General features: G+C 41.4%; 1 protein-coding gene across 14 annotated transcripts in view; it reads left to right on the top strand.

Annotated features, from left to right (window-relative positions):
- ARHGAP28 (Rho GTPase activating protein 28) overlaps positions 1–27,249 on the top strand; it is a 155,860-nt gene that overhangs the window by 34,477 nt on the left and 94,134 nt on the right. Inside the window, exon 2 of one of the 14 annotated variants that reach the window (XM_059894311.1) lies at positions 19,692–19,783. The exons of 12 other annotated variants lie outside the window; for them this stretch is intronic. The gene's annotated coding sequence lies outside the window, so the exon portion shown is untranslated. Of the gene's footprint in view, positions 1–19,691; positions 19,784–25,585; positions 25,643–27,249 lie in introns of those variants that run through there. One more of the 14 variants, XM_059894312.1, reaches the window with a different exon arrangement.

The raw sequence follows: 27,249 nt of genomic DNA, 5'->3' as shown, positions 1-27,249 counted from the left end.
AAAAACTTGTAAAAATGTTAATTCCTGCCATGTGAAAGCAGAAGTAGTAACTGGTGCACTGGGGAATTACTCTTCAGTTTTTACAGCATCAGAGCCTAGCTGTGCAGTCCTGGGCAAATTCCTTAACCTCTCTGTGCCCCATACAGCATCAGAAGCCAACCTGTGGAATCCCGGGCAAATTACTTAACCTTTCTGTGCCTCCATTTCTTCATCTGTAAAATGATGGAAGTAATAGTACAATCTCATCAGGTGGTATGGAGGATGAGATTGGTTAGTATATGTAAAGCACTTAAAATACTAACCAGAACCTAGTAAACGCCTGAAGTGTTTTAGTATTATCATTATATTAAGCCTGGCATGACATCTTGATTGTACACGTCTCCCTATGAAAGTCTAGACTATTGTTTGGCTTCTTAATATAAGAAACATAAACACTTGAGAAAAATAAAAATTGTTTCAGTTACTAATGGTCACTAATGATTAGAATTAAAGACATAACTTCTTAGGTAAGGCACATAACTTGATTGACTTGTAAATGGAGAATCTTGTTATTTTGTTTTTTGTTATTTGTTCTTCCTTGTTGGATACATATATGATTAAATTTTACTCACCGGCTGCATCCTTTGCAGAAGAATTACCAAAAGGCTGTTGTTTACAACCCAAGCCCAAGAGCTGTAGAAAATGGGCAATAAAATCAAGTTTTAGTAGAAGTACAGCATAAAAGCAACAGTCTTCCTGTGACTTAATGCCCTCACTATGCAGTTGAGTTAATAATCATTGGCACATAACTGCTAATAGTCAAAGCTGGCTGCTCACAGCTTATTGTAAAACAAGAACTATTTGCTATCCTGGATTCAAAGCACACTTCCTCCTGACAATCATCTTGCTTCTTTTGTTCCTAGGAGTCATTTTGGGACCGTTTGTGTTGTCAAGGAAACTATAGTTTCACTTCCAGACTTTTTAATTCCAAAAAAGAGATGGGTTGAGATCCAGACTCATATTAAAACCTACTTGCAATTAAGGGTATTAGCTAATAATAATTTTGCCCTAATTATGCAAGTACTGTTGTAACCGAAAGTGGGGTCCAGCTGCTTGCAGCTCAAAAGCCAGTAAAGAGGCAAGGTTGGTGGAAAGGAAAGTTTGCTTTAGTTTGGATGCCGGCAATGGAGGGGTGGGGGTGGAGGCGACTCCCCCTCCCTCCCCACTGTCAACCAGGGGACAAGAGCTTTTATAGACGGAGGGAGGGGCTACATGCAGAAACAGCACAGTCAGCTCTGACCGTCATCTTGAAATTGGTCATCGGTGGTCTGACCAGCGTCGTCTTGATTAAGTACAGTTAGTCTTCAGTTCCAGGGTTGGTTTGTTCCCACTTCCTTGAGGCCAGTTCTCGGAATTGTGGCAGCTTATGTCATGGCTACAGTCTGGTCATCATGTAGTTAACTTCTTCCACCTGGTGGAGGTTTCAGTATCTATAAGACAGCTCACAGGAGATGACTCAGAATATATCTATCTATAGCCCTTGAGAAGGAACTGAAGGTCCTTGACTGTGCTTAATGACTAAACTATTATTATTTAGTCTTGTTGGACTGTTTTCCTTTGTTTCTGCATTTTCTCACTTCTCTGATTAAACCTATTTTTTGGCTGAAGTTTTTCCACAGACAAAAGACAGGTGGAAGACATGGTAGGGGGGAAGGACCATAGCGTCCTGCTCCATTTCACTATTACTTTGGTTATATTCATTCACCCTTCATTTCCTTCCTGCTTTATCTGTTACTATGAGGTATCTTTCAGGTTTTTAATTTTTACTGGCATCAGGACTTTTGAAGCTAAAGTTATCACACTGGTGAGGCTGGTTTTCTTTTGTCCATGAATAAATTACTGCTACATGGAAAGTATAAAATCATCAGTCAATATTCAAAATAAATATAGGTAGGTTCCATTTCTTCTGCTGTCAGTTTTAGTAGTTTATATCTTTCAAGGAGGTTGTCCATTGCATGTAAGTTGTTTAATTTCTTGGAGTTTAGTTGTTTATTTTATGCCATTATTATCCATTAGCTATCTTCAGGATTTTTAGGGACAATCCTCTTTGTCCTTCCTGATACTGGTAATTTTTGTCTTCTCTTTTCTTGATAAAATAGCTACAAATTTATCAATTTTATTCATCTTTTCCAAAACCTAGCTTTTAAATAATTTTTCTCTATTCACCTGTTTACTCTTTCTTTCATTGATTTTTCTTCTCTCTTACCTTAATTATTTCTTTGCTTTGATTTATTTCAGCCTTAATTTGTTCTTCTTTTAGTAGCTTCCTAAGGTAGAAGCTTAGATCATTGATTATAGACCTCTATTCTATTTCAATAAGCATTTAATGCTATAAAATTCCCTCTAAGGATTGCTTCAGCAGTATCCTACAAATAGTGATATGTTGTAGTTTTCTTATTATTCAGTTAAAAATATTTTCTACTTTCCCTTGGGATTTCTTCTTTGATCTGTGGGTTTTTTAAAAGTGTGTCCTTTAACTTTCAATATTTAGGGATTTTCTAGATATCTTTCTTTTCTGATTTCTAAATGAATTCCTTTGTGGTCAAATAACATACTTTGTATGAGTTAAATCCTTTAAAATTTATCAAGATTTGTTTTATGACCTGGCATATGATTTATCTTGGTGATATTCCCTGTGAACTTAAAAAGAATATATATTCTGCTCTTTTGGGTGGGAGTATTCTAAAAATATCCATTAAGTTAATTTGGTTGATGCTATTGTTTAAGTTTTCCATATTTTTCTTGATTTTCTGTCTACTTATTCTATGTATTGCTGAGAGAGGAGTGTTGAAATATTCAACTGTAACTGGACTTTGTCTGTTTATCCTTTCAGTTCTAAGAGTTTTTACTTCAAATATTTTAAAGCCTCGTGTTTCAGTGCTTGTGCATTTAGGATTGTTAGGGTCTCTTTATGAATTTAGCTTCTTATCATTAAGAAATATCCCTCCTTGTCCTTGGTCATACCCCTGGTTCTAAAGATGTGGAAGCCATCGAGCTGTGCTCTTCAGACCTCCTTTCCCCAAAGTTGTACACTTAGCGCACAGCCTCAGCTGCCACAGTTTGGGGATCTGCCACATATCCCCACTGTGGTTACGTTCTCCCCTGGGTGCTGCCAGCTCATGACTGACCCCAACTGTTTCTGCCCAAAGCCAGCTCTTCCAGTGGGCAGTCTCAGCTGGGGACTCCCCATCGGCCTGGCTAAGACTTTCACAGAGCCTGCAGTCTCAGGCTCCTCTGACCCAAACCTTCTTTCTCCTTCTCTCCTTTCACAGGTGTCAGATCCGCATTCATGTCTGAAGGCCTTACCCTGCTCAATCCTATTCCCTCTAACCTTTATCTTTCACAACTGTTTCCCCCAATAAATCTCTTGAACTTCTGATTCAGTCTTGACATCTTCTTTCCCAGGACCCAAATTGACACAGAAATCTACTTTGTCTGAATTAACATGGCCATCCAAGCTTTCTTTTAATTATTGTTTGCATGGCATATCTTAGTCCATCCTTTTGCTTTTACTCTGTGTCTTTATAATTTAGGTGTGTTTCTTTTACTCTGTGTCTTTATAATTAAAGTGTGTTTCTTGTAGACAGCATGTATGGCTGTGCTTAGTCTACTGTCTCGCAGTATGTTTTCTATTTTTTAAAATTAATTTTTATTGGATTATGGTTGCTTTACAATGTTGTGTTAGCCTCTATTGCACAACAAAATGGATCAGCCATACACATACAGATATCCCCTCCCTTTTGGACTTCCCTCCCATTTAGTTTACCACCGTGCATTAGGTAGAGTTCCCTGTGCTGTACAGTATGTTCCCATCAGTTGTCTCATCTGTTCTCCTTCCCTTTTCTCTCTTTTTTTCTTGCCTTTTTTGGGATGACTTAAGTATTTTTTTAGTATTCCATTTTATCTCCTCTCTTTCTTATAGTTCTTTGCTCATTATTTTTAGTCATTACTCTAGAGTTTACAGTACACCACTCTATCTTATCATATCCCACCTTCAAATAATATGGTATTGCTTCATGTGTCATGTAAGAGCTTCATGACTTTATGCTTTCATTTTCTCCTTCCTTTCCTTTGTGATATTGTTGTCATACCTTATATTTATTACATATGTCAAAAACCTAACAATACATTATTTTGTTTTAAATGGTCAATTTCATTTTAAAGAAATAAAAAAATAAGGAAATAGTTTATTTTGTATGTACCCACATATTTACAAATTCCCACACTTTTAATTCTTTTGTGTAAGTCCAAGTTTCCATCTGGTGTTTTCTTTCTTCTTGAAAAACTTGCTCAAACATTTCTTGTAGTGCAAATCTGTTGGCCATGAATTCTCTGTGCTTTTGTTTGTGTAATGTAGTATTTATTTAGTCTTCATTTTTTGAAGGATATTTTCACTGGATATAGAATTCTAGGTTGACCTTTCTTTTTTTTTTTTTTCCGGTCAGGTCTTTAAAGATGTCATTCTACTGATTTTTGCTTGTGTGGTTTCTAATGAGAAGTTTGCAGTTATTCTTCTTATTGATCTTTTGTACATAATGTCTTTTTTTCCCACTCTGCTGCCTTTGATATTTTCTCTTTATCTCTGGTTTTCAGCAATTACCTCATGATATGCTTGGTTCTGGCTTTCTTTGTGTATCTTTGTTGGGGTTCATTCAGTTTCATGGATTTCTGGTCTATAGTTTTCATCAAATTTGGAAAATTTTAGCCATCATTTGTTTTTATCATTTTTATTCCCACCTGCATCCCAGGACTGTGATAACACATGTGTTAGACCACTTTGTTGTCTCACAAGTCACTGAGGCTTTGTTCATTTTTTCAGGCTTTTTTTCCTCTTTCTATTTACATTTAGGTATTTTCTACATTGTTTTGTCTTTGAATTTACTGGTTTCTTCTGCAGTTCATTAATGTCCTGATAATCCCATCTGGTATATTGTTTATTTCAAATATTTCTTTCACTTTCATAACATCTCATTGTCTTTTAATCTTCCTTTTGTCTCCTCATATCTTTCTTTTAAATCCTTAAGTATATTGAGCATATTTATAATTGTACTTGTGTGCTAATTCCTCAGCTCTGTCATTTCCAAGTTTATGTCCCATTTTCCTTCTTCTTTGCATGTGCAGTAAATTTTTTACTGAATGCTAGATTTGGTGTGGGGGGGTGGGGGGTGTTTTGTTTTTAGTTTTTTGTTTTTGTTTTTGTATTATTTTGATTCAGTGCCCAGTTTTGTTGTCTTTCTCTTAAAAGGTTTGTTAGGGCAGGTCTGTAGTAACCTTTACTCTAGGCTTCATTTAACCGTACTACTAAACAAATACTTTAAAGAATCTTCTGGGGTTGTGACCTAAAGCCCCAGGTGCTCAGCAAAGACTTTCTATTCTGGCTGGTAAAAACTCAAGTGGCTCCCAGCCCTTTGCCAGATCTGGGGATCTTTTATCTTGTAGATCCTCATTTGTTTTTGCCCAGTGTTATGAAGTTGACCCGGCCCATGTGCAACTTAATATTCAGCAACAGACTCAAGGATACACCGTGTGGATTTCTTGAGTTCTTTGTCAGTATAGATCCTTCCTGTCTGGTACTTTTTCTATAAAATTCCATCTGCCTTTGCCTCTGTGAACTCTGTTCTGTGTCCCCTTTACTCAGTGAGACCCAGGTTCTTGGGTTTCCTCTCACTGCTCTGCAAGCTGGGTTAACCATCAGACTCACCTAAGTTGTTCCCCTTTTCTCAGGGATCACATCTTGGGCTTCCTTTTGTCTAGTATCTGTAAATAGTTTTCTCTGTATTTTATCCAGTTTCCAGTTGTTTAGGCACAAAGGCTGATCCAGTCCCAGTTAATGCATCATGGCCAGAAACAGAAGTTTCTGTTTTTATGACTATTCTAGATGTTTTCTTCTAGACATTAAGGTAGTCTTTGAGACTATCTCTGTTGTTGAGAGAGAAGCAATTTTCGGGGGAGAGAGAAGAGGCTCCAAGGCCATTTACTGTGCCCTGGACTGCACACAGGACCATGGGTGGGCATTCCAGAAAAGAGGGGGGCATGGCATGTGGGAGATAAGGGGGCTGTGGCCCCTTTTCTTTCCAGGTACTTTTCCTCAATCATCTTTCACACTGAAGGGATATAAGTCAAGGACAGCCTGTACATTCAACCTATTCCTAGAGCAGTTTCTCAGCTGCAGAATCCTCTGTCTCTTATTTATGGATGGAATTTTCTTTCTCCTTTGTCCAGGGCAATTTAAGTATTTCTTTTAATTTTTTTTCTTCTGCATCAGTGCTATTTATTGATAACTTCCAAAATCCAGTCATTCTGTTAAGGGCATTCATAAATTCATTTAATTTTCATCAGGACCCTAGGAGGCAGGTACTAGTATGATCTCTATCTTATCCATGAGAAAAGCAGGGCTTAGAGGGATTAACAAGTTTCTCAAAGATCAAACAGCTTGGAAGTGGCAAATCCATTGAACTTGTGTCCTCACTTCATGCCCTGCACTCTTTTCTTTCTTTTTTTTTAAATTTATTTATTTTTGGCTGCATTGGGTCTTCGTTGCTGCGTATGGGCTTTCTGTAGTTGCGGTGAGTGGGGGCTGCTCTTCGTTGCAGTGCGCGGGCTTCTCATCGCTGTGACTTCTCTTGTTGCGGAGCACAGGCTCTAGGCACAGGCTTCAGTAGTTGTGGCTCGCAGCCTCAGTAGTTGTGGCTCTCGAGCTCTAGAGTGCAGGCTCAGTAGTTGTGGTGCAAGTGCTTAGTTGCTCCGCGGCATGTGGGATCTTCCCGGACCAGGGCTTGAACCGGTGTCCCTTGCATTGGCAGGCAGATTCTTAACCACTACACCACCAGGGAAGTCCCCGTGCCCTGCACTCTTGATCTGAGGTTTTCCTTTCTCTTTTACTACACACTACCTTGTACTAGATATTTCTGTACCTGTCTTACCAGTTCATGAATTGATTGAGGATAGGAACCCTGTGCTTACACATCGGATGTTCTTAAAGCATTTAGCAGAGCCCTTGCCCACATCCAGTTGAGAGGGGGGAAAGGAGGAAAAGATATTATCTTCTTTGTTTCTCATTTTGGAAAAGAAATAGCCCTAACCTCTTAGAACTAGCTCGCCATCAAAATACATCCTTATCAATAAGATTAATCTTTCAATGTGACTTTGTTTTACTTATTTGAGTCAGCTGACAGGAAATCTGCTGTCCTATAAAACAACAGATGGCAAAAAGGAAATATTCATTATTGTTCTGTTGTCCGGTGTACATACCTCGTAGTGATAGACTTTGGGATAATGTGTTCTATGATATTTGCTCCTTTTACTCATGCCTATAAATTATTGTCCCTTACAAGATTGATTTTTATGTTTTCTGTAGCATTAGATAAATGTTTATTAAAATAAGATATGTGATCTCAAATAATGATAGAAATAACATAACAAGACCCTGTAATCAGTAATTTGAACTTATCTTTTTATTTGTTAACCAAATACACAGTGATATCTTGACTAAGTCTATTAGTTACTAGGGCAATAAAACTATTTTATAGCAAATAGCTAGTGGGGTACTCCAGCAGCCCCAGAGGAGGATGTCAGAGCTTCTTGAAGAACTCTTCTTAAAGAAGTTCTTTCTTTATTGGATGAAGAAGCAGCTGGACTACTGGATGGTGGTTTCCACAATTCAGCCCCTCCCCCAGTGTCAGCTGTACCTGTTCCCGGAGGCATTTAAGCGCATCTGATAACCCTCGTGGTTGAACTCACAAGCCCCAGGCAGACTGGTATTTGTCAGGCTGGAGGCTACCGGCAGGGTGAGAAAGGCTTGCTGCGGGAAGCTATCAAAAATCGAACCTTCTTTAAAATCTTAAATTGCTCAATTAAAAATGCCTCAAGCGCTGCGGGAGCTGTGTGAGAGGAGGAGGAGGAGGGATGTAGCGAACAATGTCATCAGTGTCTGAAATTCTGAACTTAGAAAAACAGGATACATACTTGTTAAAGGTAATAAATTCTGATTTTATTTGATCATCACTCTCTGTTCTTCAGAGATGCTTTTTTGTTGGCCAAAAGCTGTAGAACTTTCAGGTTCATTGTTTATGAGATGCCTCCTCATATTTTGGAACTAAAATGACTTCATTCAGAGCGAGCAATTTAAAATCTTTATTTGGCACTTTTAACGCTTGTGGAAAGATCTGTATGTAGTGGGATAGCTCTTGTCCTATCTATAAAGCAGGAGCCGAGAAAGGGCAGAGAGGAAAGGAGAAGAGACGGGGAAGGAGGGTCCTATTTCTCAAGCAAAGCAAGAGAAATCCTTAGAAGAGGGAATTATGTTTCACATGGTCTTTTAAGATTCAGGATCTTTCCTCTCTTCGTAATTTTATAAAGTGAACAAATATCCACTATAGTCGCTTTCTTCTTTACACATAATAGATTAATGAGCAGCCGTCAGAATTGATTTTTAGTCTCTAGTGGCCTGAACTGGCCTGAACTGGATTCAGGCAATGATGTGAAGGCTCAAAACTAAATCTGTTTTTTCAGATCCCCGAGACTCTCCTGTCTCCCGGCATGTTGTTATGTTATATTAAACATTGGTAGTTGGATCATAAGAGCCACGAGGGACCACACATCTTTATCCTTCTTGGCTGGGTAATGCTCTTAAAAAAAAATAAATGAATCCTTATCAATCCCATTGCCACCAAGCTAGGACGTAAAGGGCAACAGCGAAAAGAGAGTTTCCACTTTGAACAAAAACAGGCCTGAGGAAGGATTTTAGGTACAAAGTAAGGTAAACTTTTTCAGCGAATTAATTCATATTGGATATTGTACCTAATATCCATGAGGTAAGAAGTTTGTACATTAACCATCTTAATAATATATTTGAACACGGTGATCTAACAAAATATACAGTCATATTTATCTCAAATGTTTTTCAGAGTTCCAATGTGTCTTAAAATTCTATCACATTGCATTTTCACTGGGATGTTTTTCTATAAAAAAAAAAGTGGTGGTATATTCACTAATAAGTATTTGTTACAGGCTTACTGTTTGTAGAGCACTGTGCTTGATTTTTGCCTCAAATTATGCATTTATCTATTCATTTACTTAACAAATATTTATTGCATGTTAATAAATGTGAAGACTTGTTCTTGGTACTGGGGATATTGTTAAATCAGCATTACCAATGAGGTCTTTGGCCCTCTGGCAACCTGTGTGCCAGTGGGGAAGTCAGCTAATACACAAGCAAACAAATACATATATAGTATAATTTTGGAGAGAAGTGAGGAGATGTATTAGCTGTTTGTTTGCCAGCTACTAATGTCTCATATTATGTAATGGCCACAGGGAAATTGGATACTGTGATGTAATGACAGCGTGCTCTGACCTTTTAGGGCAAAGTATGGGGTCTCTTCCAGTCATCTTATGCAGTTCTCACAAATAGACATGTAAAGCACACGTTATTAGTCCCATTTATTCGGACAAAGAAACTGAGGCCCAGAGGGATTGAGTGTATTTCTTTATTTAAAGCTAGTAAATGGTAAAGGTTTTTTCGACTCAAACCCTTGCTTTCTGACCAAAAGTTGCATGGTTTTCCTCTGCATTATTCATTACTTGATACGTATTGGATTAATCAGCCACAAATTTTTCCTTTCTACATTTCAGGTGAAAAATCTTTCAGGAGTAGAAAAACTTTTACCAGATCACAACATATACAGCTTTTGCTTTTGACTTTAAAAGTACTTTTAATAAAGCCTCTTATCTACTTGGTGGAGAAAAGAAGGAAAGGGTAAAAGTGTTTCTAAAAATTGCCCTTGCACCCCTCATGGGTTTTCATAAACCTCAGCCTTCTCAGGGCTGATTACTCTTTGCAGTCTTCCTTAGGAAATGGATGAAAATTTGAGCTGGGACACAAACAGGAAGGCTCTGAGGCAGCCTTCGTCCTGCAGACACTACCTCTTTAAACAGCTGCCATGCAGTGGGAATTGTTCTCCACTCAGATGAGAAGCTCCCCTGCCCTTTGTTTCTCTGGCCCTGCAGGGCTGGAGGCAGCTGGCGAGGCCCTGCTCCGAGGTGGAGGCCGAGCTCTGCAGGTGTGAGGGTGCAAGTGGGCTGGAGGGTGGCATCCCCACCTCTGGGCCATGAGGACACCGGGCCACAGAGATGTCTTGTGCTTCTCCCTTAAGAGTATCATGCATGAGACTTTCAACCTGCTGAAAGGTAAGTTTCCTAAATCAATAATTTGGGCCACAGACTTCTTTCTGCAGACTGGTTCTTTCTTTTACTTAAAAGAGGAAAGGAGAAAGCAAAGCATTGCTATAGATTTTTTTGTTTGTTTTAAATCCATTTTTAGGTGAATGCATGGGTGGGGCTCACAGTTTTATTAGTAGGTTATTGGTACATAATGTTAAGTGACAGTGAACTGTTACTTTTTAACCTTTCAAAAGTTTTGTTGTGGTGTGAATATAAGTTTCTAAAGCTCAAATATAGAAGGCAAGTAGATAAGCCTTGTTACTAATTTGGGAAGACTAGTTAAAATGGGATCTTAATAGATGCATAAAAAGGAATGGCTTAGAGATCTTTTGATTCCAGTTCCTGTTTTTGCGCAGGAGCCTTTCAACTATCTCATCTAATCTTTCCAGATGATTATCTAATTTTAGAAACATCAACTGAGGTAGACTGCATTACTCAAGCAAGCTCTTCCACTCTTTAATGGAATTAAAATTTCTTTGGTGGGGCTACCAGCCTTTCCAGTGCTGGGACAAAGGGCACCAACCAGAAATGGCTGTGTTCCTTGCCCTGGTCCAAGAGAAGACATGTGGGTGAGGAAGGCATTCTCAACATGTGCCTGCCCTCATTTGGCCCGGGGATTTGTGTGATCTGCCTCCGTCCATTTCTTATGATCTTTTCCTGGCCTCTGCCTGCTCCTCTCTTATGCACCTTCTTCGAGACGTTGGTGCCTGAGTTATAGAGTGTACACTCGAAGCCAAAAATTCCTCTGCTTAATCGCAAGCAGAGGGTCTACTTCCGGAAACACAAGTGCATGCTCTTCCCAGAAAGACTTCCATAATATCTGTTCACCTTGTTTCATGTTTAATTGTCAGAGCACTGGTATCCATACAGCCACTTTGTCAAGGGTCCTTGCTGGTCTTTTATTTTCTTTTTATTCCTTTTCTTGTCCTTTGTGTCATCTTTTAGAGGGAAGTGCAAGTATCAGGAAGGATGGTTTTGTTGCTTATTTGAAATTCATTTCCTTTAAACTGGATTAGAATCATTTGCTTTACTGTGTTCTGGTTTTTTTTTTTTTAGTTAAGTAGCATCATTTTTATATTTTGCAAGTGTGTTTACAGTTTCTTTGTTGTTTTTAAATTGTTTTACTAGTGTATTTTGTAATCAAAGGTAAAGTCTACTTTGGCCTCAATGAGCCTTCTTTTTAGATTAGAGTGTGGTAAGAAAGCCTACCCAAATGCAATATTATTTTTTTGGGTATAGTGTGGGGAAATTTTTTTTTTTTTTTTTTTTTAGTTTTATCACAGATTTCAGGGGGTGGTAAGCAAAACCAAGGTTCATGATAGGGGATAAATGTCTGGCATGATGTCTAGGATTGTGGCAATAGCTTGATGTACTCGTTTGTGTGTGAAAATAATTTCACACTTAACTGCTAAATAAGAAGCCTTTAACTTTAAATCTTGCAAGTAATAAGGAATTTGCATATTTAAAAATTGTTTTCAGTTTCACATTCTACAGTTTCATTGTGATAGCCCCTGTAGTTCTGCATATAATCACAAACCCCCTGCCCTGCCCCCTCTGTACATGTCCCATCTTTTACAAGTTTTGTAAGGCCCTTGTTAAACTCTAAGCCCAGGGATTAATTGAAGAGCAGCTGTGCTAATCAAAGGCAAATTTAACAAGATATGACTCTGAAGGACTTTATTTTTATGATCCTAAAGTTAAAAAAAAAAAAACCAGATGGAAAACAGAACAACAACACTTAGCTTACCCAAACAAGCAGAATCTCTGCAGATAAGGAATTCTGAAGAGAGTGGGCATAATAATGCAAGGCTCTAATAGCCAAGGTTCTGGCAGAAATTTTATGAAAAATAACAAAATAGCTTATAAGATGAGCTAAAAGGAAATCAGTGCCCCTCTGCAATAAGTAGAATGATAAAGTGAAATAACAGATTTACTGGAAGGCCTCCTACTGACCCCAGTTGAGTGCAGGACTGTGTTTCAAAGCCTGTTTAAAACCCCAGAGATGGTGTTTTGAATCAGTCTTGCTGACGTAAACACAGACCCTGCCTGGAAATTTTCCAAAAGCAGAGATTGAAGGCAGCTTAGCCAAGATGTGCAGTATTGTTACATGAAAGACAGGGGGGAAGCAATTTACTGCCGTCTTGGGAGACAGAGTGCAAAAGCCTTTCAGCTCTCTCTGAAGGCGGCGTGCGACCTGGCGGTAAGACCACTGACAGAGAGAAGATTGCACCAACAATTGCCCCCAAGTGCTTGTCTAAACAGAAGGAAGGAGGCTTTGAGAAAAAGGGAATTGTTTCATAGTGATAGAGAAGCCTGTGGATTATTTAAGGGGAAAAAACTATTGAGAGGAGTATTTGGACAATGTGAGCGCTGATGAGATGGACATTCATTGCTAGGCAACTTGAGTGATGAATAAATGATAGGCTTACAGAGCTCAGGTCCCAAACAAACTCAGGGTTTGTAAGTGAGCAGAGTAAACAGGTCTTGTCTCTGTTAGCTATGAAGGTCTGTGTTATTCACTTTCTGTTTGTTAGATGTAGTTTAGCAAACGAACATGAAGACTTCAACTTTTTTCTTTCTCTTATGAAAATACGTAGTAAAATTGGGGCCAGGTATGTAAAGGATATCTCCTGCTAAAAATGCAGATCTCTGTTTTAGACTTTCCAAGAATCCAGCTTGGTACTTCACAAAAATCACTAGTTGGGACGTGAAACGTCCATTATTTTGCTTCAAAAGACGGAAGGCACAGTATTTCAGTTATTTGTGTACTGAAGTGGTATTTGACTATCTGGAACTTCTGGAATAAGTAGGTGATAATATAGATGGTTTCACCCTGTTTTTCTTCCTGTTCCATGAGTTGCAGTGCTAATTCCAAACAGCGCTTCCATAAACTTCAAAAGGAGTCCTGCAGATAAGGAGACAGGAACCACATGTCAGTGCCGCCTGCTGAGGCAGTTTGGGGAGCCTGGTGGTTGACCAGGCACCTTCAGCGCTGGTGTCGGGCATCCACAGGAGCAGTTCGAATAGTCCAGACAGAGTGCTTTGTATTATAGCGATATAATTATCATGGAGGCCAGCAGAGCCTAGCAGAGCCTACATGTACTTCAAAAGATTCTTTCTATATAATAGCATAGCATACATCAATGGTCTTTCATTCTTTTGACAACCTCCAATTATTCAGTAGGTATGAATGTTTAGTATAGTTCAGTTAAAATGTTACAGGATGTATCACTTGATTCGTCTCTGGTTTCTGCTTGCTGCTGCTTCTGCTTCGGTTCTTCCTCCTCCTTCTCCTTCTGACAAAACAGAAACCCTAAGGCACAGTCTCCTTTTGAATCAGGCAAGTCTGTGGAGATCCCTTACCAATAAGAAGTTACAGTCCCTTCCAGAACTGCTTTCTAATCTGTGAAATAGAAGAAATCAGACATCAGCATGAGACAGACCCATCTCGAACGTTTTCGAGAAGTAGTGTAATTTCCAAAGCATCGGAAGTGCCTGAACTATCAAAACATCTACCGCTACAAATCCGTAGGTTTTGGTGATCATGGTAGGAGTGGAATTAGAGTGTGTGCAGGCATTTTACAAATACCGTTCCATTCATCTTCACGAAGACTCCATGCAGAGGTGGTTATCCCCAGTTTACAGATATGGAAACTGAGGCACGAGGAGGCCAGGCATCTTCCCCAAGTTTGTACAACCGGTGCGTGGCAGGGTGAGAATGTGAACCAAACGTTGTTTGCCTGAGAGGCCTGGGCACTCCCTCCCACACAGTGCTGAGTGAGCGGCACAGTTTGTTACCTGTCTGTGTTTTTCAGTCTGGAGGTCGTAGAAGAATTCTGAGGTTTTGCTGGAAGTAGTTGCAGGACTTTGAACAACGCAGGCAGGCCTCTTCTCCTCGTTGCTGGGGCTCCCAGGTTCTCTACTCTGACCATTTTTATGTCCTTTCTGACTGACTCTTGAAGGAAGAGATAGTATCTATCCCTCTTCCCCAGTAATATGTAAATTTTGTTGCTTGTATGTGTGCGAGCGTGTTTGTGTGTGTGTGTGTGTGTGTGTGTGTGTGTGTGTGTTTAGGGGGCGCTGTTGTGAGAGAAGAAGGGAAAGGAATCACATTACTTCTTACGAATTGCAAACATTTAAGAAGGAATGTATTACAAAGAATTACTGTATGTTCTCAAGCCCTAAGAGGACTCACTGAGCATTTTCAGTAGTAATCTGTTTACAGTTCTGTTTACTGAAGATTTGGCTTTTTGGTGCTTACTTGAGCCCTTTGGATTTGTAAAGGGATTCATTTGTCAAAGTCCAGCTCAAATTCCTCACCCCACTTCTCCTTAAAGCACTGTTGTCTCACCACTCCCCTCACATGGACATTTCCAAATTTCTAAAGACTAGGCTATCAATATCTTTCCTTTAATATTTCTATACTCTCAAACTCAACAAGGCAGGTGTTCTTTTTAGAAGTATTATCTTGTCTCTTTGGCTACCCTGTAGGCCTCCATTGGATACTGATTGCTTCTTTTACCTCAGGAACATTCCTCCTCCCCCATCGCTCATACGGAGCTGGCCTTTGGTATTAGTTGATGCATTGGTTATATCATCCTCCCATTGGTTCTGTTTTTGTATCATGCATCTACACAGATTGTTCTCCCCAGACAGTTCCTGGAATGTCTGAAGACAGTGATCATGCGTCCTTGGAGCCTTCTGAATTTCTCCAGTGCTTCCAGCATTTCCACATGTAATGCAGCTTCTTGACAGTCTCTCTTCATCCATCCTGCTCTGAATTCATTCCTGGCCATCAACATCCTTCTCCAATGTGGTGCCCAGAGCAGAATTCCAGTTCTGCTGCATCTAGGATAATCATCTCCCCTTTTTGTATGAGAATACTTCTATACTTCCATGCCACTTAAGATCCAATTACGTAGTTTTCTTGGCATCCATGTAATGCTGTTGGCTTGTACTGACCTTGCATTTGGCCAGAATCTCTTATTTTTTCACATGAACTGTACTCGTGCCAGGAAGCAATCACCCTAAACATGTGCAGCTGAAGTTTCAGAGCTTCATTCTCATTCCTATTAAGTTTCGTCTTGTTAGCATCAGTCCATCACTCCTCCCAATGGAGAATTTCTTGATTTTTGGATTCTTATCCAAAATAGCCTATTAGAGAAGTAAGGAAAATGATCTTCTGAGAAAAAAATTTCTCAGCTTTTAAAGAATTCTAATAAATCTTCCCAAAGAATGTCTCTACTCATGTTGCCTTGTTGAGGAAAACTTGAGAGGATTTTCATAGCCTAGTGGTTAAAGCCCCAAAGCGTCTTTCTGTGGTATCTGAAGGGTCTTTCCAGCTATGCTTTCTGTTGCACCATTAGCCAAACTGGCCTCCTTGTCCATCCCCCACCCCGTTCCCTGCACCTCCCTGGCTGCGTGACTTTGTTCACTCAGGGCCTAGAATGGACGTCTCCACCATCTCTGCCAGTCAGAATCCTGCACATCCTCTCCTTGAGGTCTTTCCTGAACTTTAATAGGAAGTAATTTCTCCTTCCTTTGAGTTCCCGAAACGTTGTCTAAGCTCTTATTGAATCCCACTTTCTGTAAGCAGTATGGCGTGGTGGTGGAGAGCAGAGGCTCTGGGAGTAGACGGTCTGTGTGCTGTCCAGGCTGAACGCGTTAGTAATGGTATAATCACAGGCACGTGAATTTTTCTCCCTAAACCTTGGTTGTCACATCTGTGAAATGAAGGCAGTAGTACCTACCTTATAGGGCCATCATGAGGACTGAAATCGTTAGTACAGTTTAAAGCACTTAGAATGGTGTCTGGCCACAATAACTGCTAATAATTGTTACCTAGCTGTATAGATACTCAGTGAATGCGAATTTTACTGAAGAAGCTCAGAATAACTTATGGACATGATTTTTAAAAAATTTTCAAAACATGGATGTCAGAGGAAATAGTTATGAATTTATGGGGACAGAATATTGTCAAGGAACAACATTTTCCCAAAGAGGCATTGTGAGATGGTCTCCAACTAGAGGCAGACTCAGATTTTTTCCCACTTGCGGTCAAATATTAGCCAACATTTTTATAAGCACCGTGCATGTTTACTGGTATCAAGTAGTGCAGGTAACCTGGGGAAATATAGCTTCCATGTTATGAACTGTTTATCAACATAGTAATTAAAATACTTAATTACTCAAAGCCTAATTGTAATGTGTGTGCCGTGGGCTCATGCCAATTTGCATTTTGCTCTATATAGTGTGACAAAAGACACTGTAAAACATTCTTTTCCTTTATTCCCTTGGAAAAAAAAATCACGGTTGAGCAACCTCAGAAACTCATGCATTTATTGATAACTTTTGGTATCGTGCGGAGCAGCAATCTTTAGCCTGATAACTCACTCTGACCTCGGTATTTATTGAAGGACTACCAAGAATCTTGTTTTGGGCTAGGTAGTGTTGAGATGCTAAGAATTATAAGATGAACTTTCTGTACTCAGGTTTATTTGGAGATATAACACATAGTAAATAAAATAATAATATACAGCATATTCTATGGAAGTTCTATACTCAGTGAATTACTAAGTCAGTGGTGTAGAAAAGTATTCTAAGAGTCTCGACAGGATGGTTCTTAATTGCTGCAAATCTGTTTCAATTTTTTCCCCAAACTATCACTTCAAGACTCTTTATAGACTAAAGAATACAAGCCTTGAGTGCATCATCAACCAACTAACAATAATATATTTTTCAAAGTGTTTCTTCTTTGAAAATTTGCTGTGCGTTCAGTAGTAGATGTGGATGAGGAGGAGGACTGTAACAGCACATTTTCTTAATTAATTCTGATGATAACCATATGATGTTATCCCATTTTTTGAGGTGAGGGAAAATTGGGTCTCAGAATGGATGCATAGGTTATTACATGAGTAAGAGGTAAATCTGTGATTCAGTTCACATCAGTCCAAATGAAAAACCCTCTTTCTTAACCACTGTATTATCTTTTTTTTTTCAAACTTTTTTTTTTTTTTTTAATTTATTTATTTTTGGCTGTGTTGGGTCTTCGTTTCTGTGCGAGGGCTTTCTCTAGTTGCGGCGAGCGGGGGCCACTCTTCATCGTGGTGCACGGGCCTCTCACTATCGCGGCCTCTCTTGTTGCGAAGCACAGGCTCCAGACGCGCAGGCTCAGTAATTGTGGCTCACGGGCCCAACTGCTCCGCGGCATGTGGGATCTTCCCAGACCAGGGCTCAAACCCGTGTCCCCTGCATTGGCAGGCAGATTCTTAACCACTGCGCCACCAGGGAAGCCCACCACTGTATTATCTTGTCTCCATTGATGCCTGCCTATTCAAGGGAACCCATGATTAGATCATTATGGCCAAACTTTAGGGTATTTGATTGGAGTAGGGGACAGAGATGAGTTTGAAACGTGAGCTAAGGCAGGTTGTAAAGAAACTTTTATAAAAGCTAATGATTTTGGAACAACTTGCCAACAATTGGGGAAGCCTCGTCAACTGATTTTTTTTTAAAATTATTAGCACCTTTATTATTTGTTTATTTATTTATTTTTGACTGTGTTGGGTCTTCGTTTCTGTGCGAGGGCTTCCTCCAGCTGCGGCAAGCGGGGGCCACTCTTCATCGTGGTGCGCTGGCCTCTCACCGTCGCAGCCTCTCTTGTTGTGGAGCACAGGCTCCAGACGCGCAGGCTCAGCAGCTGTGGCTCACGGGCCCAGCCGCTCCGCGGCACGTGGGATCTTCCCAGACCAGGGCTCGAACCCGTGTCCCCTGCATTGGCAGGCAGATTCTCAACCACTGCGCCACCAGGGAAGCCCTCGTCAACTGATTTTTAACAAGAGAATGGCATTATGTAATTTTTGTTTTAACAACTTAACTCTTGCAAGTGTATATAAAGGGTATTAAAATGGGAGGAGACAAGATATTGGGAGACAAGTTAGGTGGTGCAGTAGTCTAGATATATCATATAAGTTTGTACACTGGATATGCATCAAAATCGAAAAAGGTGGGTTGAGAGGTGTGTCTGAAGTAGACCCGCCCGGATTTGTGGACCTGTCCAATATGGAGGGCAAAGAAGGGGAATGCAAAATGGGAGGGTGTGTAGCGATGCCATTCCTGAGGTTGGGAAAAAGGAGTTATTACAGTTGGGAGGAGGCTGAGTTTGGGACATGAGTTTCAGGTGAAGGAGACGTACTGAAGACAGTTTGACATCTTGAAAGGTCAGAGCTCAAGAGCCATCAGGCCAAAGATGAGTGAATCCTCAGCCTGTAAGTATAGCCATGGCAATGGATAAGGTCACAGGGAGGGGCTGGGGATGCTGCAAGTAGAGAGATACTGAAAAAGGATGAAGGACACAACCCAGGAAAGACAGCAATATTGAAGGTATGACCATCCTCAGCAGTGTGCCAATCTGATGGCTGCACTAAGGACTCAGATTAGATGTAGGTATTTCCCAAGCCTCGGTCAACATGATTACAAGCATCCTTCCTTAGACAGTGGCTAAGCCATTGGCCGTTGATTCATACTAGTATCGCTCTCAGAGAATTGACTCTAAACCTGGGAAATAGTTTGCTCTCTGTAAATTGACTAAGGATTGGTATAGTCTGGAGATATGTATAACTCACTCATAAATTGGTTGTTAGATGTCCCAAATTTTCTTTAGGACTTTTAAAAATAAAGTTTGCATGTTCTAGTTTTAAAATAAATTAGTACAGTGATGGAATCCACATGAAATGATTGACGATCCCTTAATGAGTTCCAGGTTTCTTGTGAAATGTCCTGGAAACTATACTAGCAGCTTCCAGGTCCTAAAAATGTGAGAATGCTTGATTCTAATGTGGTGTGCTCCTCCAGTAATGAGCAAAACTTCTCTAAAAATTGGTCATATCATCCACTCATAGACAGATATTTAGCAATAACCACTGCGCAAGAAGTAACAACACTGCAAGTAGCCTGTGGGAAAATACCCAAGGCACAGAGCAAAGCGTTCTGGCTGTGAGGTCCTACTGCTTGTGTCCGAACCTTAGACCCTCCCCTTACCAGCTAAGAGTCCTCAGGCCCGCAGCAAGCTCTCCTTAAACCTTTGTGAAGAAATTATAATAGTACCTGTAATATTTTTCATAGAATTGTTGAGGACGTTTGACAGGTATTTTACCCACTTTGGGCAGGAGAGTGCTGTATATAATTAGTGAGTATTAACCCACACCGACTAGAGTCAATTTCTATCTTTTATTCTGTTTTAATACGTTTGTGACTGTTGTACTATCTGGGACCTTTTTATCTGACTTTCCTGAACGTAATCCAGCTTCTAGCTAGATGGGACTGTGAGTGACAGATTCTCTGCTATAAGGGGACATGGGACTGTCGCAGCAGTTCATTCTGATGGGTTTGGAAGACTACTTTTTCAGGGTATCCCTCCCTTCCTCTTACAGAATGACCCCTTCACAGCCATAAGCAGAGCACTGGCCTAGCTCTGCAGCATAAGCAGGGCTCAGAACACCTGAGGCGATCCACTGAAGCTCTGGTATGTTTGTTTCCTTTCTTCTGCAGTCCAGGCCTCAAAGAATGCTTGCCTGAGTGTTACAGTAGACGTTTTCCTTTAACGTCCATGACAGAGAATCATGCAGACATAAGGGTCCAGCCTTTTAGTAGGCCGTTATAAAAATCAAATTTAGTTTGGATCCAGGTATTATTGAAGGGTGCACTGTGTACTGCATATAAAAACGATCATACATCGTGTTATCTGGGAAATTCACCCAAACTGCAGTATTCAGATAGACATCGAAGCTCTGCAAAGTAAGCAGAAGTGTTCTCCTTGGGCTGCTGATCAGGGTTGCAGAATTTGCATGATGGAAAATGAATAATAGTGCTGGCAAACTAGACATTTTCAGGAATCGAAGACATTTATCACATTTCCTTGGATAGAACAAGATTGCAAGAACCTGTACCATTGCATTGAGTTGGTTTTCACAAACTGAATATCAATAATGTGTTTATATTCTGAGCTCTCCATGCTGTTCTTATCAGAATTCCACAAAGTTTCAGCATATGACTCCCAGGGTACACGTATGCCATGATCCCCAAACAGCTATTTTATGACCGAGGTCTGCCCTGCTTCCAGGGCAAAGGTCACATTCAGTTGCTCGCCAGTCCTTGTGGAGAGGAGAAATGTTTTTCTGCTCTCGTATAGCACTGTAACCATCATCCTCTTTATCAGGAAAGATGTTTAGTTAATGATGAAAATCCATTTGTCAAGACTCGAGCAGGCCTCTGACGTTTCTTTATTGCTTCACAATTACTCTGGCCAATGTGTGTCTTTCTAACAACCCTCTGGCAGAAATGCAACCATCCCACTACAAAAGTAAATATAAGAGAACCCAAAATGTCACTGTCAGGGAACTCCAGAGCCCCTAGCTTACGTAAAAGAGATCCTTAGGAACTGGGATAGTTTGGGAAACCGCAGGGGGAATACGAGGCTGCATAAGACGTTGGGAAGGAGAGGCAGGCAGAAGAGTCGGACCCTGCCTGTGACCAGGGGAGCTGGCAGCCGCGAGACGTGTGTTAGCGGGACTTGGCTGTGCATGTCACCTCGCAGGCAGGACCAGGTACCTGGAGAGACAGGTGCTTCCAGGCAGGACTGCCACTTACAGAGCACGGACTGGACCTATGAGACCATCCCAGCTCTAAATCAGAGTTCAGGTGAGATTAAGGTGAAGGCCAGATGGCCAACAAGAATCTGCTTCTCCATTGTTGGCACAAGTGAGACTGTGGGGCTGCTTTTTCTGTATAGAATTTGACCTTGACTGAATATTCATATATAACATTTAAGCAGTGAGGCTGAGAAAAATCAGTCACTTGTGATGCACGTGAATTTCACAGTCACAGAATATAGTTTTCTTTATTTTGGCAACAAAATTTGTACTCTAACTCTAATCACCTATTTTTGACAGATAGCAGGAAAAATTAATCTAGTCACAGCCACAGCCAGTCAACCACATCCAATTTTTTTTTTTTTTTTTTTTTTATAAATTTATTTATTTATTTATTTATTTTTGGCTGTGTTGGGTCTTCGTTTCTGTGCGAGGGCTTTCTCCAGTTGCGGCGAGCGGGGGCCACTCTTCATCACGGTGCGCGGGCCTCTCACTGTCGCGGCCTCTCTTGTTGCGGAGCACAGGCTCCAGACGCGCAGGCTCAGTAGCTGTGGCTCACGGGCCCAGCCGCTCCGCGGCATGTGGGATCTTCCCAGACCAGGGCTCGAACCCGTGTCCCCTGCATCGGCAGGCAGACTCTCAACCACTGCGCCACCAGGGAAGCCCCCACATCCAATTTTGGAGTAAGTTGCTTCCAGTTAAGATTCAGGAATATTCAGGATCTTTCCCCTCCATCCTCCTCGTTCCCCTCCCTACTGGTGCTATAAGGAGTGCCTCTATAGAGGCCGTCAGGGACTTGGGTTCTGGACTCAGCCTCCCCTCCCCTGACTTCTTGGAGCCCAGAGCTGACCCCCTGACCCCAGTGGAGTTGGGGGCAGTGCTCCTGGGATGCAGACGTGGATCCGTGGGCACAGGTGTGGCTCCCACCTGGCTATCTGCTAGGCAGCCCCTGCTATCAGGACTCTTACCTCAAGCCAGGAGTGTCTGTTAGACATAGAATCAATCAATCTCCTTCTCTTTCTGTCTCTCAGCTAAAATCAGCACCCATAGGCAAGGCCGGGAACTCCTGACCCCATCTGCCTTAGCCCACCAGGATCCTCTGTCCCGATTCTTCTTGCCCTTGTCCCAAGGGATGTCTCTGCCACTGCCTCCCTTAATGGTTAAGGAAGGGAAGCAGGAAGTAGGTGTCCTCCCAGAGCCTCCCCAAATTTGGAGAGAAAACTGTGATGACCCCCAACTCCCACCTGATGCATCGGGGCTTTATTCTGGGGAAGGGACACTGAATGCACAGCCTCTAATTGCTTATAATGCTCTTTTTCCTCTCTAAATTTTCCCTTCTTCCCAGTTTGGAGTGGGGTGGTTTAAAAAATAAAGAAAAAAAACAAAACAAAACAACAACAACAAACAAAAAACTTCTCCTGCCAGTTCATATCTCTTTTCAAAATTATTTTTGTCTCTCATTTGAACTAGAGCCAAGAACTTGGAATCTTTGTTTACTGTGTTTTCTTTCTTTTTCCTCCTGACAATTACCCCGGGGGCAAGTGGTGAACTAGCCGCCCCCCCCCCCCCCCCCCCCGCCCCAAATCTCTTGGAATATGGGTTTAGGGAAGGGGGCGGAGGTGGTGAAGAAGGAACACATCAGTCAGAAGTATATCGTATCATCGGGCTTTCCTGGTGGCGCAGTGGTTAAGAATCCGCCTGCCAATGCAGGGGACTGTACAGGTTCGAGCCCTGGTCCGGGAGGATCCCACATGCTGCGGAGCAACTAAGTCTGTGTGCCACAACTACTGAGCCTGTGCTCTAGAGCCTGCGAGCCGCAACTACTGAAGCCTGTGCGCCTAGAGCCCGCGTTCCGCAACTAGAGAAGCCACTGCAGTGAGAAGCCCGTGCACCGCAACTGGAGAAAGCCCGCGCACAGCGATGAAGACCCAACGCAGCCAAAAATAATACATAAATTAAAAATTTTAAAAAAGTATATCATATCATCCTGGCAAAAGGCAACCAAATCTCACTCATCAGTCAAGGTCCAGACTGCGTTCTCACTTCACTGGGAGTCCAGCCATTTCTGGCTGCCCTGCAGACCTGGGGAGGACTGCTGTGCTTAGCACTGCCCAGGAGCACGGCACATCCCTCAGGCGTGAAGAGGGGACACTGTCTTTCAGTGTGAAACATGCTGGTTTTTAGCATGTTGAAAATCTACATATGAGGATGTTGCTTTTCCCATTTTTTTTAGTGTTTTCCTAAGAGCCTTGATTAGAGCTCTAATGAGGAACCGTGTATGTGTCTCTCTGTGTGTGAGAATACATGTATATATACATACACATATAATTTTAATCATATGTCTCTAACAGACTTCTGGTTGGAGTTTCTTAGGAGCTAGCATTTATGATGCTTACTCTTTCTAACTTTCCTTGGGTCTGCTTTCTTCTCCAAATCTTGGAATTCAACCAATGATATTGCATCTAAATTTTAAAAAGGAGTTGGAAATTTTTAGGGAAAGTGCCTCTGAGAGCAAAGCGAAGGCTCTCCGCTTGCCTGCCCCCAGCGCCAACCTGCTGGTCCTGTTTCTCTAAGAGATCCTGGGGCCACTCTATTCTTCACTTCCTGGGCTGGTCTTTTAATGGCTTCCCAGCACTTCCTTTCTGCCCTTGCCTCAGGCAGTCAGCTTGTTTTTCTTTTATCTCTAAAGCTGCCCTTACTTAACAAGCCCCTTGAGAGTCTTCTCCTCCTAAAGATTGCCTACGGAATCAACACAGACTGGTGCAGTCTTTTTTCCTGTAGCTCCCTTAGACAAGTCCAGACTCTGTGTTTTAAGAGTATTTACTTTTAACCACAGGAAATAGTAAGTTGCTAAATTGGTTGAAGTTCCTATGCTGGCTAGCTCCCTGTGCTGTCCAATCCACTCTCTTTTCTGTGCTCCGGGTTGCTCTAGGGGGCTCATCAACAAGGCCTCCTTGTCCCCTAGGTCCCAATTGCGTCTGGCCAATGGGAGGCATGGGAGGGAATCGGAACCTGTGAAGGGAGGGAGACGTATATTTATTCTCCCTCTCCCTGCCTAGGAAGCGCCTTTGCTCCTCTATCCAAGATACCCAAGAACACAGCTCTTTTCATGACCCTGTCCCACGGTTCCTGTTCCAGCTTCAGAGTTCTTTGGTTCTGGTAACCTCTCCCTCCCTTTGCACCTTTTGGTTTGGGGCTAGTGATGGCTCATCCTCTCAGTTGCAAGTCTTAAGGTCCTTAATTTTCTCTTGCTGGTGTCCCCTAATGCTACTCACATCTTAGTCAAGGCTCCCCAATTAAGCTGTTTGCGTTTGCTCTCTACTAATTCCCAGGACCCCAACTGAACCCATGAGTTACAGACACTTAGAGCGCAGGTCCTGAGGCTGCCTTGTTACTTGGGGTGTGTCTAAACTGAACCAGCAGCATTTGGAACCCTTGGGAGCCTTGTTAGAAAATCAGACTCTAGGGTTCTGACTCAGACTTCCTGAGTCAGAAGCTTCATTTTAACAAGATTCCTAGGTGATTTATATGCACCTTAGGGATTGGGAAGCCTTGCTGTAAAGGTAAGCTTCCTTCTCAGGAAGTAAGTGGCCAGGAGCCCTGCTGGGTTGAAGCTTGCTACTCTGAATGTCATCTCCTTCATTTCCTGGGACGGCCTACAACTCCTCTGGCTCCTCCTGCCCTGCTTCCGATGTTCCCACTACCCCCCATCCTAGAGCAAAGCTCACATCCCTCTTACCCTCTTCTTATTTGCTTATGTAATGGGTATTGGACACATTCTCAGCTCCAGGTACCGTCTAGGTGTTAGGAATACAAAGAAGAATAAGGTGACAGACACATCCTTGCTCTGAACTGGATTTAGTGAAAGAATGAAGACTTGTTCATAGTCAGTGTGAAGACAACAAGAGTACATGCTATAACAGAGACAGGAACAAAATGAGGTGGAAACAAAGGCCAAAGTATCAAAATTCAAGTTACTTTACTTGATGAATGTGAGGAAGTCCCTCTGTAAAATCCTATGAAAAGCCTTGTCTTTTCTAATTTTAGTCACATTTGAAAGTCTTGAGTAAAGATACCTGATTGTAATCCCCTGTCCTCAAACTTCATCCTAATGTCACACTTGACAAATAGCAGCATCTCTCCCAGGACCAGCCAGCAATCTGCGGAGTCAGAGTTGTTTGTATTGAGGCAGCTGCTGAGCAGCAAATGCTGATGGGCACCCAGAGCTCTAAAGACATTAAGGAGCTGATTTTTTTCTGAAAGGAAATTCATGGAGGAAAAACCAACTGATTACTTCATAAGCTGCCTTTGGAATTAATTTCAGTGCTTGTTAAAGAATCTAAGTCTCCTTTTCATAAGGTTCTCATAGGAGTTCCTAATTAGGCCCCCGTCTTCTGTCACCTGTAAGCAACTCTCCCATTCAAGACTCTGCATAATTCATGTACACAAAATAACACAGATTCCAAATTACCCAAGCAGAATGGGGGGGGGGACAATTTTTATACCATTATGAATTTTTAAAAGAGAAATATTGGCTTAGGGCTATGAATATTGATTTAACCGTTCATTCATTTGTTCATTCAAGAGAACCAGGTGCGTCACTCAAAACATACACATTACCTGCCGTTTTGCTACCTCTTCCTGGCGCTAGAAGTGAGTGATAGAGGAAAGATATCTTCTCCATTCCGGATTCTTGAGCCTCAACTCCCCCTCCTCTGGCCCCAGACCAGCAGGTACTGCTCCCTTCTCTCTGCTTCCCCGGCTTGTAAGCAGCTGGAACTTGGATTAACTTCTGTCAGTACTTACAGGAGTTGATGCCGTGACTGTGACTCTGTTATTCTCACACACCTCCCACCCCCGGTATGTCATACTCCTTATGTATCAGAATGAGCCAACCAGCAGGTTCTAAGAATTCTCCCAAAGTGGGCGGAGTTGAGAAACTGGGAAAGGAGCATTATTGTGTCTGATGTGGAAACGAGCTTCTGTGTCTGTACGAGCACTAAATAGACTGCGCTGGGACCCTGCAGGCTTTGCTTAGCTTTCCAGCTGCTCACACCACCCAGTAGTGGGTTATGAAGCCAGTTTGGTAGGTCACTATCAGCATGTGAAAGAATGGAATAGAAAATACATCAGAGCATGTCACACATAATGAGACTTTCATGAAATTTGTTTTTGTTGCATATGTGATTTATGTGTGTGTTGGGTGGGGATATAAATTATATTTCTTGATATGAGTGGAAGTTAAAAAATTTTTGAAAAACACTCCACTAAGAGATAGTGTTTGAAATAAGGAGAAGTTTTAAGAGGGGGGCAGAATTGAGAATAAGGTGCTTGTCTTTAAATGGAGAGAAAGTCAGTTAAACAAAAGAGCGTTTTGAGATCAAGTGAACAAGATAACGATTTCTAGCATTGTAATTTATGCCAGTTAAACTGCATTATGAAGTCACTATTGGTCACATACTTATGCATTACAAATTTCCTGTTTTTTTTTTTTTTTTTAAATCATTTCATTTTCTTTCCCCTCCTTTCTTCAGTTTTTAGTAAATAAATTTTGAAAAACTATCCTGTCATAGATTCTTAAAGAAAAATCTCAGGGAATTTTTCTAACCATGCCAGAGTGTAATAAGGGGTAAGTATACCCAAGTCAGGATGAATTGGTGACAACGAGGGTAAAGATATGAGAACCCAAAGGAGGAAAGCAACCCTCAGGAAGGAGAGTTGGAATGAGCTTACCTCTCCAGTCTCCTTTCCCAACTCCGGGTCCCAACTGCTGTCCCACTGCGACCCTCCCTCCACAAGCTGGCAGAGCTTCCGTGTCCATACGAGCTCAGTTTCTTACCATAAAATTTTTTATTCCCCAGTTTCTTTTCCTTTGGCCTAAAAATATCAAAATATGGTATTGGAGTATGGTATTCCAATATGATCATTTATGCAGATTTGAATTTTATATTGAAAATGTATTTTGAGAATAGAAAAAAAATCAACTAAAGTAAAAATCGGCGCCCCTTGAGTGAAGAAGGTTACTTAAACTACATTGTTGTTATTTACCTTTCTTTGATACTGAGTATATCATTTGCTGTCACTTTTTAGGAACAAAGTTAACAATGAAAATAATCATGAAGTATTAATTTCCTTCTTGGGAGATGATCTGCAGTTGGGGAAAACTGTTTTCATGTAGATGAGTGATTCTCAACAGTGGGAGCTTTTAAAAAATACTGACATCTGGGCCCCGGCACTTAGATTCTGATTCAGTTGATGTGGAATGTGGCCCAGGCTTTAAGATTTTAAAAGTTAGGATGTGCAGACAAAGTGATGGTACCTTGAGTATTAATCCGGTGTC

The sequence above is a fragment of the Balaenoptera ricei genome, chromosome 14 (genome assembly GCF_028023285.1).
Source record: "Balaenoptera ricei isolate mBalRic1 chromosome 14, mBalRic1.hap2, whole genome shotgun sequence".
NCBI lineage: Eukaryota > Metazoa > Chordata > Mammalia > Artiodactyla > Balaenopteridae > Balaenoptera > Balaenoptera ricei.
The sequence above is the reverse complement of the archived record's forward strand: the minus strand, read 5'-3'. Positions and strand labels throughout refer to the sequence as shown.